The sequence below is a fragment of the Tachyglossus aculeatus genome, chromosome 9, assembly GCF_015852505.1.
Source record: "Tachyglossus aculeatus isolate mTacAcu1 chromosome 9, mTacAcu1.pri, whole genome shotgun sequence".
Taxonomy (NCBI): domain Eukaryota; kingdom Metazoa; phylum Chordata; class Mammalia; order Monotremata; family Tachyglossidae; genus Tachyglossus; species Tachyglossus aculeatus.
In genome coordinates, this window is record NC_052074.1 from 61951717 (window position 1) to 61968143 (window position 16427).

Consider the following 16427-nt stretch of genomic DNA (forward strand, 5'->3'; position numbering starts at 1 on the left):
GGGAGACAGGGAACAAAACCAAACGTACTAACAAAATAAAAGAAATAGGATAGATATGTACAAGTAAAATAAATAAATGAGTAATAAGTCATCATCATCATCAATCGTATTTATTGAGCGCTTACTGTGCGCAGAGCACTGTACTAAGCGCTTGGGAAGTACAAATTGGCAACATCTAGAGACAGTCCCTACCCAACAGTGGGCTCACAGTCTAAAAGGGGGAGACAGGGAACAAAACCAAACATACTAACAAAATAAAATAAATAGGATAGATATGTACAAGTAAAATAAATAAATGAGTAATGTCATCATCATCATCAATCGTATTTATTGAGCGCTTACTGTGCGCAGAGCACTGTACTAAGCGCTTGGGAAGTACAAATTGGCAACATCTAGAGACAGTCCCTACCCAACAGTGGGCTCACAGTCTAAAAGGGGGAGACAGGGAACAAAACCAAACATACTAACAAAATAAAATAAATAGGATAGATATGTACAAGTAAAATAAATAAATGAGTAATAAATCATCATCAATCGTATTTATTGAGCGCTTACTGTGTGCAGAGCACTGTACTAAGCGCTTGGGAAGTACAAATTGGATGAGGGGGATACAATCACCAGCAGTGTTGTCAATCGGTGGTGCTTATTGAGCACTTACAGTGAGCATGGCACTGTACTAAGAGCTTGGGAGAGCACAGTGTCACAGAGTCAGTAGACACGTCCCCTGTCCTCAAGGTGTTTACAGTCTGGAAGTTGTCCCTGGTTTTTATTCAAAAGTGGGAGCTGGAAAATGGGAAGGTTCATTCTTGCGGAAGCGTAGAAAAATCTCCTGATTCTAGTAGTCAGGAGAGGCCCACCCTGGTAATGAAACAGCACGTCCGTCTGCAATTCCTTTGTCTTAGCTGCTCCCACAAACTCAATTTCACTGTGGTCCGGAATAAAGGGAAAAAAGCTTCGGTCCATTGCCGGAGGCGGTTTGATCACGTTGGGTGAATCTGAAACTGAAAAGATAGATAGAGACCGTGGCTAGGTGGACCTGTTTCGGAGGATTTGGGCCAGGTGAAAGCTTTTCCTCGGCTCCCAGAAGTGTTTAGTTTCTCCGGTTGCTTCGACTCTGAAGCCGTGTGATCTTGAGACAATAAAATGAAGAAATAGTTGTGGTATAAATGATCCCTTTTGTATTTTTGACAGATTTCTTATACACTGGATTCACTTCCCACTCTTCTCTGTTCCTGCTTATAAGTTGGAGCCTTTCTGTTAAGTCAGTCGGTGGCATTTAGAGAAGCAGCGTGGCTCAGTGGAAAGAGCACGGGCTTTGGAGTCGGAGGTCATGGGTTCGAATCCCGGCTCCACCACGTCTGTTGTGTGACCTTGGGCAAGTCACTTAACTTCTCTGAGCCTCAGTTACCTCATCTGTAAAATGGGGATTAAGACTGTGAGCCCCACGTGGGGCAACTTAATCACCTTGTATCCCCCCCAGCGCTTAGAACAGTGCTTTGCACATAGTAAGCGCTTGACTGTGAGCCCCACGTGGGACAACCTGATCATGTTATATCCCCCCAGCGCTTAGAACAGTGCTTTGCACATAGTAAGCGCTTAACAAATGCCATCATTATTATTATTATTTATTGAGCGCTTACTGCGTGCAGAGCACTGTACTAAGTGCTTAGGAGACTACAATAGAGCAATAAACAGACACATTCCATGCCCACAACAAGCTTACATCATCAATCGTATTTATTGAGCGCTTACTGTGTGCAGAGCACTGTACTAAGCGCTTGGGAAGTGCAACTTGGCAGCATATAGAGACAGTCGCTGCCCAACAGTGGGCTTACAGTCTAGAGGACTCTGCTCTGGACACAATTATACCCTGTTCATTCACTCGTTCAATTGTATTATTGGGCGCTTACTGTGTGCAGAGCACCGAACTAAGCGCTTCGGAGAGCACAACGTAAAGACAGACACGTTCCCTGCCCACAGCGAGCTTACAGTCTAGAGGGGGAGGCAGATGTGAATGGAAACAAATGACAGATCTGTACATAACTGTTGTAGGGCCGGGAGAGGGGACGGATTAAGGGAGCAAAGTCGGGGCGACGCAGAAGGGAGAGGGAGATGAGGAAAGGGGCGTTTAGGGAAGGCTCTGTAGGCCAACTTTGGTGAGACTTTGGCTAGCTAGGTGAGGTGGGGGGGCTGTGCCCCCCGTCAATTATGTGGCCAATAATTATGGTGTCCAGTTGTAGGGAAAGGCCCCCAAATTTACTCCCACTTCAGTAGACGCAAATCTGCCCCCTCATCGGCCCCGAGCACTGCCCCAGGTGACTCTATGCTGTCAGGAATGCCCGGCCCCCAAGCCCCCCTCAGCATTTCCTCAATAATAATAATAATAATGGCATTTATTAAGCGCTTACTATGTGCAAAGCACCGTTCTAAGCACTGGGGAGGTTACAAGGTTGTCCCATGGGGGGCTCACAGTCTTAATCTCCATTTTACAGCTGAGGGAACTGAGGCCCGGAGAAGTGAAGTGACTTGTCCAAAGTCACCCAGCTGACAGTTGGCAGAGCCGGGATAATAAGAATAATGATGGCATTTATTAAGCGCTTACTATGTGCAAAGCACTGGTCTAAGCGCTGGGGAGGTTACAAGGTGATCAGGTTTTCCCACGGGGGGCTCACAGTCTTCATCCCCATTTTACAGATGAGGGAACTGAGGCCCAGAGAAGTGAAGTGACTTGCCCCAAGTCACCCAGCTGACAGTTGGCAGAGCCGGGATAATAATAATAATAATAAGGATGGCATTTATTAAGCGCTTACTATGTGCAAAGCACTGTTCTAAGCTCTGGGGGGTTACAAGGTGATCAAGTTGTACCACGGGGGGCTCACAGCCTTCATCCCCATTTCACAGCTGAGGGAACTGAGGCCCAGAGAAATGAAGTGACTTGCCCCAAGTCACCCAGCTGACAGTTGGCAGAGCCGGGATAATAATAATAATAATAATGATGGCATTTATTAAGCGCTTACTATGTGCAAAGCACTGTTCTAAGCGCTGGGGAGGTTACAAGGTGATCAGGTTTTCCCACGGGGGGCTCACAGTCTTCATCCCCATTTCACAGATGAGGGAACTGAGGCCCAGAGAAGTGAAGTGACTTGCCCCAAAGTCACCCAGCTGACAGTTGGCAGAGCCGGGATAATAATAATAATAATAAGGATGGCATTTATTAAGCGCTTACTATGTGCAAAGCACTGTTCTAAGCTCTGGGGGGTTACAAGGTGATCAAGTTGTCCCACGGGGGGCTCACAGCCTTCATCCCCATTTCACAGCTGAGGGAACTGAGGCCCAGAGAAGTGAAGTGACTTGCCCAAAGTCACCCAGCTGACAGTTGGCAGAGCCGGGATAATAATAATAATAATGATGGCATTTATTAAGCGCTTACTATGTGCAAAGCACTGTTCTAAGCGCTGGGGCGTTACAAGGTGATCAGGTTGTCCCACGGGGGGTTTACAGCCTTAATCCCCATTTCACAGATGAGGGAACTGAGGCCCAGAGAAGTGACTTGCCCAAAGTCACCCAGCTGACAGTTGGCAGAGCCGGGATTTGAACCCATGACCTCTGACTCCAAATCCCGGGCTCTTTCCACTGAGCCACGCTGCTCTTCAAGCTTACTGTGGCATCCCTTAGGCAATATAGAGCTTACAGCATCGACAAGAACGATCTTTCAGTGAGCCTCCAGAGGAGTTGTTGGAAGCTGTATCGGATTTTTAACTTCTTAAACGAAGATTCCCCTCTAGTTGGATTACTTATTCCTATAAATTAACGCGATGAATTCAAAGATAATGACCATGTTGCTTCCGATGCATTCACAGAGTTGGGCAGCACGTGCCGGCCTGCAAATCAGGGATTTGGCTAGATGGGCCCCGCGGCTTTGAGGCTAGTGGCTCCAAACTCGTCCCCCGGGGCTCTGACTTGGTCGAGATTTAACTTCTTATTAAATGAGGATTTACATCCAGTTTTATTACTTTTTTTTAAACAGCACGGCCAATTCAAATAACGGAAATGAGAAAGTCCGAACTTAGCCATCCGCTGTAATAAAAGAAATATAGATTGTGAGCTTGTAGGGCTTGTGAGCTTGATTGTACAATCAATCGATTGATTGTAGGGAATCAATCAATCAATCAATCAATTGTATTTATTGAGCGCTTACTGTGTGCAGAGCACTGTACTAAGCGCTTGGGAAGTACAAGTTGGCAACATATAGAGACAGTCTACCAACTCTGTTGTACTGTACTCTCCCAAGCGTTTAGTACGGTGCCCTGCATATAGTAAGCACTCAATAAATACAGTTGATCCATGGATGATTCTGAAGGTAAAAAGCTGACAAAATTCCCATCATTTATACTCCAAAGCCTAATTCCCAATTCCCATCTACCGTTTCAACATTTATAAATTGACATTTGGGAGTAAATTTTTAAGAGGTACAGAAGCAGTGTGGCTCAGTGGGCTTTGGAGTCAGAGGTCATGGATTCAAATCCCGGCTCCGCCAATTGTCCGCTGGGTGACTTTGGGCAAGTCACTTCACTTCTCTGTGCCTCAGCTACCTCATCTGTAAAATGGGGGTTAAGACCGTGAGCCCCCCGTGGGACAACCTGATCACCTTGTAACCTCCCCGGTGCTTAGAACAGTGCTTTGCACATAGTAAGCGCTTAATAAATGCCATCATCATTCATTCACTCAATCGTATTTATTGAGCGCTTACTGTGTGCAGAGCACTGTACTAAGCGCTTGGGAAGTCCAAGTTGGCAACATCTAGAGACGGTCCCTACCCAACAGTGGGCTCACAGTCGAGAAGGGGGAGACAGAGAACAAAACATGTTAACAAAATAAAATAATAATCATCATCATATATACCTTGGACCGCTGAGTAAATTACTGCTTTAGTGCAGGGAGGGGTATCTACATTGCATCAGAGAGATAGTATAAAACTTCCAAAAGCGATTAACTCCCAATCGATCGTATTTATTAATTATAACGATGATAATTGTGGTATTTGTTAAGTGCTTTTTGCATCCCAACCCCTGTTCCAAGCTCTGGGATAGATGCACGGTAGTCAAGCTGGACACGTGGGGCTCACAGTTGGAATACCCACTGTACAGATGAGGGAACTGAGGCCCAGAGAAATGAAGTAACTTCATTCGTTCATTCAGTCGTATTTATTGAGCGCTTACTGTGTGCAGAGCACTGTGCCAAGGCTTGCCCAAGGTCACCCAACAGAGAAGTGGCCAAGCTGGGATCAGAACCCCGGTCCCCTGAGCTCTTTTGTGTGCAGAGCACTGTACTAGGGGAAGCAGCGTGGCTCAGTGGAAAGAGCCCGGGCTTTGGAGTCAGAGGTGGTGGGTTCGAATTCCGGCTCCGCCGCTTGTCAGCTGGGTGACGTTGGGCAAGTCACTTCACTTCTCCGGGCCTCAGTGCCCTCATCTGTAAAATGGGGATGAAGACTGTGAGCCCCCCGTGGGACAACCTGATCACCTTGTACCTACCCCAGCGCTTAGAACAGTGCTTTGCACATAGTAAGCGCTTAACAAATACCAACATCATTATTATTATTATTATTATTATTATTATTATTATTACTAAGTGCATGCTTGGGAGAGTACAAAATAACAGCGTTGGTAGACGTGTTCTCTGCCTACAAGACGCTCACAATCTGGAGAAGGAGGTGGATATTAATATAATAAATTATGGATGTGTACATAACAGCCCCCAAGTGGGCTTTTCACACAGATCCACTTACGCGGTTGTATATTTAGAAAAGAGAATTACGTGTTTCCTAATGCAGAAATTGCCGGGATAAAAGGCCTTAATGCCACTGCGTGGTTCGTTTTACCTTAAGTACAAATAGGAGGAAAATGAAATATGAAGTGCCGTACGCCGTAGCTTCTGTGCCTTAAAGGAAACGTCGCTGCTCCTCTTCGCTCGCCAGCGGAACTCAAGGTAAAACCTCGAAGTCATTCTGCAGTTTGGCTTCTTTATTCTTTCTTGATCGTAAGCTGGACACTTAGAGAACCGCTTGCCGTAGGACTTAGTTCAATAATATTGCTCAAATCTTAATTTTCGGTCCTCAAAAAACTCACCAGGCCAGTGGAGTCAGTAATTTTGAGACAGTGACCTGTGCCAGAGCCTGGGCCTAAACTTAATAATTGTGGTATTTGTTAAGCACTTACCACGGGGCCAGCACTGTTCCAGCATAGTAAGCGCTCAATAAATACGATTGATTGATTGATTGATTGATTCCAAGCTCTGGCATAGTAACAAGGTAAGTGGGTTGGACACAGCCCCTGTCAATCAATCGTATTTGTTGAGCGCTTGGTGCAGAGCACTGTACTAAGCGCTTGGGAAGTACAAGTTGGCAACATAGAGAGACGGTCCCTACCCACCAGTGGGCTCACAGTCTAAAAGGGGGAGACGGAGAACAAAACCAAACATACTGACAAAATAAAATCAATCAATCAATCAACCGTATTTATTGAGCGCTTACTGTGTGCAGAGCGCTTGGGAAGTACAAGTTGGCAACATAGAGAGACGGTCCCTACCCAACAGTGGGCTCACAGTCTAAAAGGGGGAGACGGAGAACAAAACCAAATATACTGACAAAATAAAATCAATCAACCATATTTATTGAGCGCTTACTGTGTGCAGAGCACTGTACTAAGCGCTTGGGAAGTACAAGTTGGCAACATAGAGAGACAGTCCCTACCCAACAGTGGGCTCACAGTCTCAATCCCCATTTTCCAGATGAGGGCACTGAGGCACACAGAAGTGAAGTGACTCGCCCAAGGTCACCCAAGCGGACCTGTGGCTGAGCCGGGATTAGAGCCCAGGTCCTTTTAACTCCCAGGCCCGCGATCCATCCACTGAGCCGCACTGCTTGTAATAATAATAATAATAATGGCATTTATTTAAGCGCTTACTATGTGCAAAGCACTGCTCTAAGCGCTGGGGAGTTTACAGGGTGATCAGGTTGTCCCATGGGGGGCTCACAGTCTTAATCCCCATTTTCCAGATGAGGTAACTGAGGCACAGAGAAGTGAAGTGACTTGCCCAAAGTCACACAGCTGACAGTTGGCAGAGCTGGGATTTGAACCCATGACCTCTGGCTCCAAAGCCTGGGCTCTTTCCATTGAGCCACACTTTCAGCACTAAATAAATATGAGTGTTCGTATTGATTCATTCATTCAATCATATTTATTAAGCACTTAAATGTCCAAATGAATAAATTAATGAATGAACGAACTCAGGAAAATAAGATATTCCCCACCCTGCTGCTACTTCACCCTGCTTTTTCCTTATTATTCCGGGGTTTGGGGCTGAGGGTGGTCTCGCTTTTCCTTCCCTCACCCCCTCAACTAGGATCTGCCCAAAACAATCAGTGCTATTTACTGAATGCTTGTCCCCATGGGACAACCTGATTACCTTGTAACCTCCCCAGCGCTTAGAACAGTGCTTTGCACATAGTAAGCGCTTAATAAATGCCATTATTATTATTATTATTAAATGAATAAATTAATGAAAAATAGGATATTCCCCGCCCTGCTGCTACTTCACCCCGCTTTTTCCTTATTATTCCGGGGTTTGGGGCTGAGGGTGGTCTCGCTTTTCCTTCCCTCGCCCCCTCAACCAGGATCTGCCCAAAACAATCAGGGCTATTTACTGAACGCTTACTGTGCACAGAACACTGTACTAGGGGAGCAGCGTGGCTCAGTGGACAGAGCCCGGGCTTTGGAGTCAGAGGTCAGGGGTTCAAATCCCGGCTCCGCCAATTGTCAGCTGGGTGACTTTGGGCAAGTCACTTAACTTCTCTGGGCCTCAGTTCCCTCATCTGGAAAATGGGGATGAAGACTGGGAGCCCCATGGGGAACAACCTGATTACCTTGTGTGTCCCCCAGCACTTAGAACAGTGCTTGGCACATCGTTAGTCCTTCTAGGCTGTGAGCCCGCTGTTGGGTAGGGACTGTCTCTATGTGTTGCCGATTTGTACTTCCCAAGCGCTTAGTACAGTGCTCTGCACACAGTAAGCGCTCAATAAATACGATTGATTGATCGTAAGTGCTTAATAAATGCCATCATTATTATAAGTTCTTGGGAAAGTACAATGCAGTAGAGCTGATAGACACCATCCCTGCCCACAAGGAGCTTTTAAAAGGAGATCCGCACTGTTAGGGGGGGGCTAACTTTGTTATATTGCACTCTCCCGGGCGCTTAGAACAGTGCTCTGCGCACAGTAAGCGCCCAGTAAATACCATTGGTTGGCTCAGTGGAAAAGACCCCGGGCTTTGGAGTCAGAGGTCATGGGTTCAAATCCCGGCTCCGCCGCTTGTCAGCTGGGTGACTTCACTTCTCTGGGCCTCAGTTCCCTCATCTGTCAAATGGGGATGAAGACTGGGAGCCCCCCGTGGGACAACCTGATCACCTTGTATCCCCCCCCCCCCCCCAGCGCTTAGAACAGTGCTTGGCACATGGTAAGCGCTTAATAAATACCATCATTATTATTATTAGGGTTCAGGTTTCAGCCTGAGACCAGTATGTGTGACTGAGTACCGGGTGGAGCTTACCCTTGGGGAGGGGTCATTCCGCCAGTCATATTTAGTGAGTGTTTACTGTGTGCACAGCACTGTACTAAGCACTTAGGGAGAGTATAATACAACAGAAAGTCACTTAGCTTCTCTGTGCCTCAGTTACCTCATCTGTAATAATAATGACGGCATTTATTAAGCGCTTACTACGTGCAAAGCACTGGGGAGGTCGCAAGGAGATCAGGTTGTCCCATGGAGGGCTCACAGTCTTCACCCCCCTTTTACAGACGAGGGGACTGAGGCCCAGAGAAGTCAAGCGACTTGCCCAAAGTCACACAGCTGACAATTGGCAGAGTGGGGATTCGAACCCGTGACCCCGGACTCCAAAGCCCGTGCTCTTTCCCCCGAGCCACGCTGTAAAATGGGGATTAAGACCCTGAGCCCCACATGGAACAACCTGATTACCTTTTATCCGCCCCAGGGCTGGGCACGAGGTAAGCGCTTAGCAAATACCATCATTACTGTTGTTGTTATAAGGGAAGCGCTTAGCAAATACCATCATTACTGTTGTTGTTATAAGGGAAGCGCTTAGCAAATACCATCATTACTGTTGTTGTTATAAGGGAAGCGCTTAGCAAATACCATCATTACTGTTGTTGTTATAAGGTAAGCGCTTAGCAAATACCATCATTACCGTTGTTGTTATAAAGTGGCACGGTCCCGGACCATGACGAGCCACGTGACTCAAGCTACCCTCGGGGGTCAGGAGGTCACGGGTTCTAATCCTGCCCCCGCCACTCGTCTGCTGGGGCAACTCACAGCGCTGCTCTGTGCCTCGGTTCCTCATCTATAACAGGGATTGCGACTGAGCCCCACGTGGGGCAGGGACCGTGTCCAACCCGATTGCGCTTTGTACAGTACCCGACGCATAGTTAGCGCTTAACAAATACCATAGCTTTCACTACGCTCCCCCACTGGGTGAATGAATTTGTCCTTCCCAAGCGCTTAGTACAGTGCTCTGCACACAGTAAGCGCTCAATAAATACGATGGAGGATGATGATGATGGGTGGCTCTCTGAAAATGGGTGCGGTACGGGACCGGCGGAGCTCAATAAGAGCCTTTTCTTTCATTCATTCATTCAACCATATTTATTGAGCGCTTGCTGTGTGCAGAGCACTGTACTAAGCGCTTCACCCTACAGCATCAATTGTCCGCGAGGGCCTTCAACCCCAGAGGAGCGGTAAAGCCGCCAGACCAACCAGAATCGAAGTTGCTGTCTTATCATTGCTGACTGCTGGAAATAATATCGTCAATCGTATTTATTGAGCGCTTACTATGTGCAGAGCGCTGTACTAAGCGCTTGGGAAGTACAAATTGGCAACATATAGAGACGGTCCCTACCCAACATTGGGCTCACAGTCTAAAAGGGGGAAATAATAGTGATAAAGGCTTTTATTAAGTGCTTACTATGTGCAAAGCACTGTTCTAAGCGCTGGAAAGAGAGATATTCCGATGCTATGAGTGATTTTTTTTTTAATTGGTCAATATCAGGTGAATCGCTAGTATCTATAGGTCCTTACCAGGTGCTGATCACTTTACTCCATTTATTGAGTGGTTACTGTGTGCAGAGCACTGGGGAGAGTGCTGGTTGCGGACTTGTACTTCCCAAGCGCTCAGTACAGTGCTCTGCGCACAGTAAGCGCTCAATCAATACGATTGAATGAATGAATGAGTGTACGGTGTAACAATAAACAGACACATTCCCTGCCCACAGTGAGTTTACAGTCTAGAGGACTATTACAGTCTGTATTACAGTCTTATATTAAGAATTTGCCGTCTATGTTAAGTGCTCGATGATGATTGTGGTATTTTGTTAAAGCCTTATTGGGTGTCAAGAACTGGGGTAGATAAACGACAATCAGAGTTTACAGTCTAAAGGGATATTACAGTCTGTATTACAGTCTTATATTAAGAATTTGCCTCAATGTTAAGTGCTCGATGATGATTATGGTATTTTGTTAAAGCCTTATTGGGTGTCAAGAACTGGGGTAGATAAAAGACAATCAGAGTTTACAGTCTAAAGGGATATTACAGTCTGTATTACAGTCTTATATTAAGAATTTGCCGTCTATGTTAAGTGCTTGATGATGATTGTGGTATTTTGTTAAAGCCTTATTGGGTGTCAAGAACTGGGGTAGATAAAAGACAATCAGAGTTTACAGTCTAAAGGGATATTACAGTCTGTATTACAGTCTTATATTAAGAATTTGCCGTCTATGTTAAGTCCTTGATGATTGTGGTATTTTGTTAAAGCCTTATTGGGTGTCAAGAACTGGGGTAGATAAAAGACAATCAGAGTTTACAGTCTAAAGGGATATTACAGTCTGTATTACAGTCTTATATTAAGAATTTGCCGTCTATGTTAAGTGCTTGATGATGATTGTGGTATTTTGTTAAAGCCTTATTGGGTGTCAAGAACTGGGGTAGATAAAAGACAATCAGAGTTTACAGTCTAAAGGGATATTACAGTCTGTATTACAGTCTTATATTAAGAATTTGCCGTCTATGTTAAGTGCTCGATGATGATTATGGTATTTTGTTAAAGCCTTATTGGGTGTCAAGAACTGGGGTAGATAAAAGACAATCAGAGTTTACAGTCTAAAGGGATATTACAGTCTGTATTACAGTCTTATATTAAGAATTTGCCGTCAATGTTAAGTGCTCGATGATGATTACGGTATTTTGTTAAAGCCTTATTGGGTGTCAAGAACTGGGGTAGATAAAAGACAATCAGACAGCTCTTGTACCGCATGGGGCTTGTAACCTAAGTGGGAGGGAAAAAAAAGGTATCGAATCCTATTTTACAGGTAAGGAAACACGCAGAGAAAGGAGGTGACTTGCCCAAGGTCACACACACACGGCAGGCAAGCGGATGCATCAGGATTAGAACCCAGTCTTTTTATTCCTGAGCCTTTGCTCTTTCCACTAGGCCATGCTCCTCGGTCATCCCTGCCCTCGGGGAATTTACAAGCAAGTGGGAGAGATGCGCGGATAGAAATTATTTATAATTAGTAGAAGAGAAACGATCAAGGTACCACTGGGATCGGAAGATGAAGGAAAGATTAGAAAGTGGAATCAATGAATGAGTAGATAGGCACAGATAGAAATTATTTATAATTAGTAGAAGAGAAACGATCAAGGTACCACTGGGATAGGAAGATTAAGGAAAGATTAGAAAGGGGAATCAATGAATGAGTAGATAGGCACAGATAGAAATTATTTATAATTAGTAGAAGAGAAACGATCAAGGTACCACTGGGGTCGGAAGATGAAGGAAAGATTAGAAAGGGGAATCAATGAATGAGTAGATAGGCACAGATAGAAATTATTTATAATTAGTAGAAGAGAAACGATCAAGGTACCACTGGGGTCGGAAGATGAAGGAAAGATTAGAAAGGGGAATCAATGAATGAGTAGATAGGCACAGATAGAAATTATTTATAATTAGTAGAAGAGAAACGATCAAGGTACCACTGGGATCGGAAGATGAAGGAAAGATTAGAAAGGGGAATCAGTGAATGAGTAGATAGTACGTAGGATGATATAGCCAGAAGTGCTAAAATGGATGTTGCGATGATAATTGTGGTATTAAGCACTTTCCGGGTGCCCAACACTGTACTAAGAGCTAGAATAATAATAATAATAATAATGGCATTTATTAAGCGCTTACTATGTGCAAAGCACTGTTCTAAGCGCTGGGGAGGTTACAAGGCGGTCAGATTGTCTCACAGTCTTCATCCCATTTTCCAGATGAGGGAACTGAGGCCCAGAGAAGTGAAGCGACTTGCCCAAAGTCCCACGGCTGACAGTTGGCAGAGCTGGGATTTGAACCCATGGCCTCTGACTCCAAAGCCCCTGCTCTTGCCACTGAGCCACGCTGCTTCTCCAATAGATAAAAGATAATCGGGTCAGACACTGTTCCCGATGCCACAGAGGGCTCAGTAGCACGCCAGTACAGTGCTCTGCACACAGTAAGCGCTCAATAAATACGATTGATGATGATGATGATGATGTAATTTATTTATATAAATGTCTGTCTCACCCTCCTGACTGCAAACTCGCTTTGGGCAGGGAGTGAGTTTGTTATACTGTTATATTGTACTCTCCCAAGCGCTTAGTACAGTGCCCTGCCCACAGGAAAGCACTCATTAAATACGACTGAATGACTGAATATGTTTCCTAGAGAAAACATGTTCTCTAGGAGCGAGATATGCTGGGGAGAGTTGTCTTTTAGACTGTGAGCCCACTATTGGGTAGGGACTGTCTCTATATGGTGCCAACTTGGACTTCCCAAGCGCTTAGTACAGTGCTCTGCACGCAGTAAGCGCTCAATAAATCCGATAGATGATGATGGTCTGGAAAATTTGAAGAAGGAGAATTGCCAGGTGGGCAAAAGCGAGGAATCAGAGGCGGAAGAGTTGATACTGAATCATCATCAATCGTATTTATTGAGCGCTTACTATGTGCAGAGCACTGTACTAAGCGCTTGGGAAGTACAAATTGGCAACATATAGAGACAGTCCCTCCCCAACAGTGGGCTCACAGTCGAAAAATGACAGTAAGCACTTGCACAGTGCTTTGCACACTGTAGGTGCTCAGTAAATCCCATCGCATGAGCGATTGAGGTGAGCGTAGGAGCTGTGAATATGGACTGGAGAATATTGACACGTCAATGAATTCTGTTGCTTCCCCCTTGTGCTGTCGAGTCGTCTCCGACCCATAGCGACGCCGTGGACCCATCTCCATCCGCAGTCGTTCCGGTAGAGTATCTTCAGAGTTTTCTTGTTAAAAATCTGGAATTGTTTTACCATTGCTTTCTTCCGCACTCTCTCCCAGGTCGCCGCCGCCCATCACAGGTGAGTTTTGACTTGTAGCAGATTTGCCTTCGACTTGCCCAAGCTAGGAATGGAAGGGGTAGGCCTCTGTTGGACTCTCCCTCTCTTAGCCAAGACTGATAGACTATGGAAAACTCTCCAGGTGCGATCCTCTAATTTATTTTAGTGTCTGCCTCTCCCGCTAGACTGTAAGCTTTTTGAGGGCAGAGACTGTCCACTGACCTCTCCCAGACGCTTGGTACCGTGCGATGTACTCAGCATTCAATTGCTCTTGGTTGACATATAAGAAAAAGGAGAGTGAAGAGATTTGAAATCAGTGGCCAAGAGTTCCTGCTCGGTGACTTGCCCGAGATCAAGCGGCGGACGGGCGATGGAGCCAAGCCGCTTCTCTAACGTAGTTATTAGTGTGTTATTAGTCGGACGGAGACGCACGGACGGAGAAGGGGGTTGGGGGCTGAGGAGGGGGGAGCCGGCACAGGAGCCCCCGACGGAGGTGGGCGGCTACCGACCGCCCCGAGATAGGGCAGGCACGGCGGGCACAGAGCTGGGCACGGAGCTGGGCACAGAGCAGAGGGGGGGGGGGCAGAGAGGAGGGCAGAGAGGACAGAGAGGTGGGCAGAGAGGTGGGCAGAGAGGTGGACAGAGAGGACAGGGAGGTGGGCAGAGAGGTGAGTAGAGAGGAGGGCAGAGAGGAGGACAGAGAGGTGGGCAGAGAGGTGGGCAGAGAGATGGGCAGAGAGGTGAGTAGAGAGGAGGGCAGAGGTGGGCAGAGAGGAGGGCAGAGAGGAGGACAGAGAGGTGAGCAGAGGGGAGGACAGAGAGGAGGACAGAGGTGGGCAGAGAGGACAGCAAGGAGGGCAGAGGTGAGCAGAGAGGAGGGCAGAGAGGTGGGCAGAGGGGAGGGCAGAGAGGTGGGCAGAGAGTAGGACAGGTGAGTAGAGAGGAGGACAGAGGAGGACAGAGGTGAGTAGAGAGGAGGGCAGAGAGGAGGACAGAGAGGTGGGCAGAGAGGTGAGTAGAGTGGAGGGCAGAGAGGTGGGCAGAGAGGAGGACAGAGGTGGGCAGAGAGGTGAGTAGAGAGGAGGGCAGAGAGGTGAGCAGAGGGGAGGACAGAGAGGTGGGCAGAGGGGAGGGCAGAGAGGTGGGCAGAGAGGTGAGCAGAGGGGAGGACAGAGAGGTGGGCAGAGAGGTGAGTAGAGAGGAGGGCAGAGGTGGGCAGAGAGGTGAGTAGAGAGGTGGGCAGAGAGGTGAGTAGAGAGGAGGGCAGAGGTGGGCAGAGAGGAGGACAGAGGGGAGGGCAGAGAGGAGGACACAGAGGTGGGCAGAGGGGAGGGCAGAGAGGAGGACAGAGAGGTGGGCAGAGAGGTGAGTAGAGAGGAGGGCAGAGGTGGGCAGAGAGGAGGGAAGAGGGGTGAGCAGAGAGGAGGGCAGAGAGGGCAGGGCGAGCTGAGCAATGAGTTGTGGTCCCGGCCGGCGGCTCCTTTTCAGTTTTGCCCAGCGTATGGGGGGCGGGGGGCCAGGGCCCCTCCCCTCCCCTCCCCTCTCCTCTCCTCCTCCGGCTCCGCCCGGGCCCGCCCAACGCCCACCCACAGGCATGGGCAGGGGCACGGGGGGGGGGGGGGGGGGGGGGGGAGAGACAGACACGGGCAGAGAGAGAGAGAGATGCCCCACAGCCGCCCCTCAGCCCTTCTCCTTCCATTCATTCAATCGTATTTATTGAGCGCTTACTGTGTGCAGAGCACTGGACTAAGCGCTTGGGAAGGACAAGTTGGCAACATATAGAGACGGTCCCTACCCACCCAGCCACCCATGGGCAGAGGGCCAGGGGCTGACCCTTTCCTCTATCGTCCTCCCTCCAAGCTCGCCCACCTTAGAAGGTCTGGGGGACAACAGCTGGGGAGAGAAGGAGGGAGGGAAGGAGGAAGAAAGGAGGGATGGGGGAGAGAAAGAGAGGAGGGAGGGAGGAGGAGGAGGAGGAGGAGGAGGATGGTATTCGTTAAGCCCTTACCATGTGCCAAGCGCTGTTCTAAGCGCTGGGGTAGATGCAAGGTCATCGGGTGGTCCCACGTGGGGCTCACTCTTCATCCCCAGTTGACAGATGAGGGAACTGAGGCCCAGAGATGGGACGGGACTTGCCCCGAGTCACACAGCTGCCAGATGGCGGAGTCAGGATTAGAACCCAGGACCTGCGACTCCGAAGCCCGGGCTCTGGCCGCTAAGCCAGGCTGCTGCCCTGAGGGAGTTAGAGGCAAGAAAGGGAGGGAATGGGGAAGGGGAGAGAAAGAGGGAGAAGTGAAGTGAGCTGGTCAGGGGTAGGGAGAGGGGCTGCTTATTGACATCTGGCACTCTCCCAAGTGCTTAGCACACAGCGCTCTGCACAAAGTAAGCGCTCTGTAAATGCGATTGAATATATGTATCAGGGAGAGAGAAGGAGGGAGGAAAGAGAAGGGGAGAGGAGAGCCCGTTATTGGGTAGGGATTGTCTCTATCTGTTGCCGAATTGTACTTTCCAAGCGCTTAGTACAGTGCTCTGCACACAGTAAGCGCTCAATAAATGCAACTGAATGAATGAATGAGGAAAGGAGGGAAAGAGAGGAACTGGGGAAGGAAGGCGGGGAGAGAAAGAGAAGAGGGAAGGAGGAAGAGGGAGGGAGGAGAGATGGAGGGAGAGAAAAGGGAGGGAAGGATGGATGGATGAAGGGGGAGAGAGATGGAGGGAGGGAGGGACGAAGAGAAAGAGGAGGGAAGGATGGAGGAAGGAAGAGAGATGGAGGGAGAGGGATGGATGGAGGGAGGGAAAAGGGAGGGAAGGATGGAGGAAGGGGCTGAGAGATGGAGGGACGGATGGAGGAAGAGAAAGAGGAGGGAAGGATGAAAGGGAGAGAGATGGAGGGAGAGAGATGGATGGAGGGAGGGAAAAGGGAGGGAAGGATGGAAGAAGGGGGAGAGATGGAGGGAGAGATGGAGG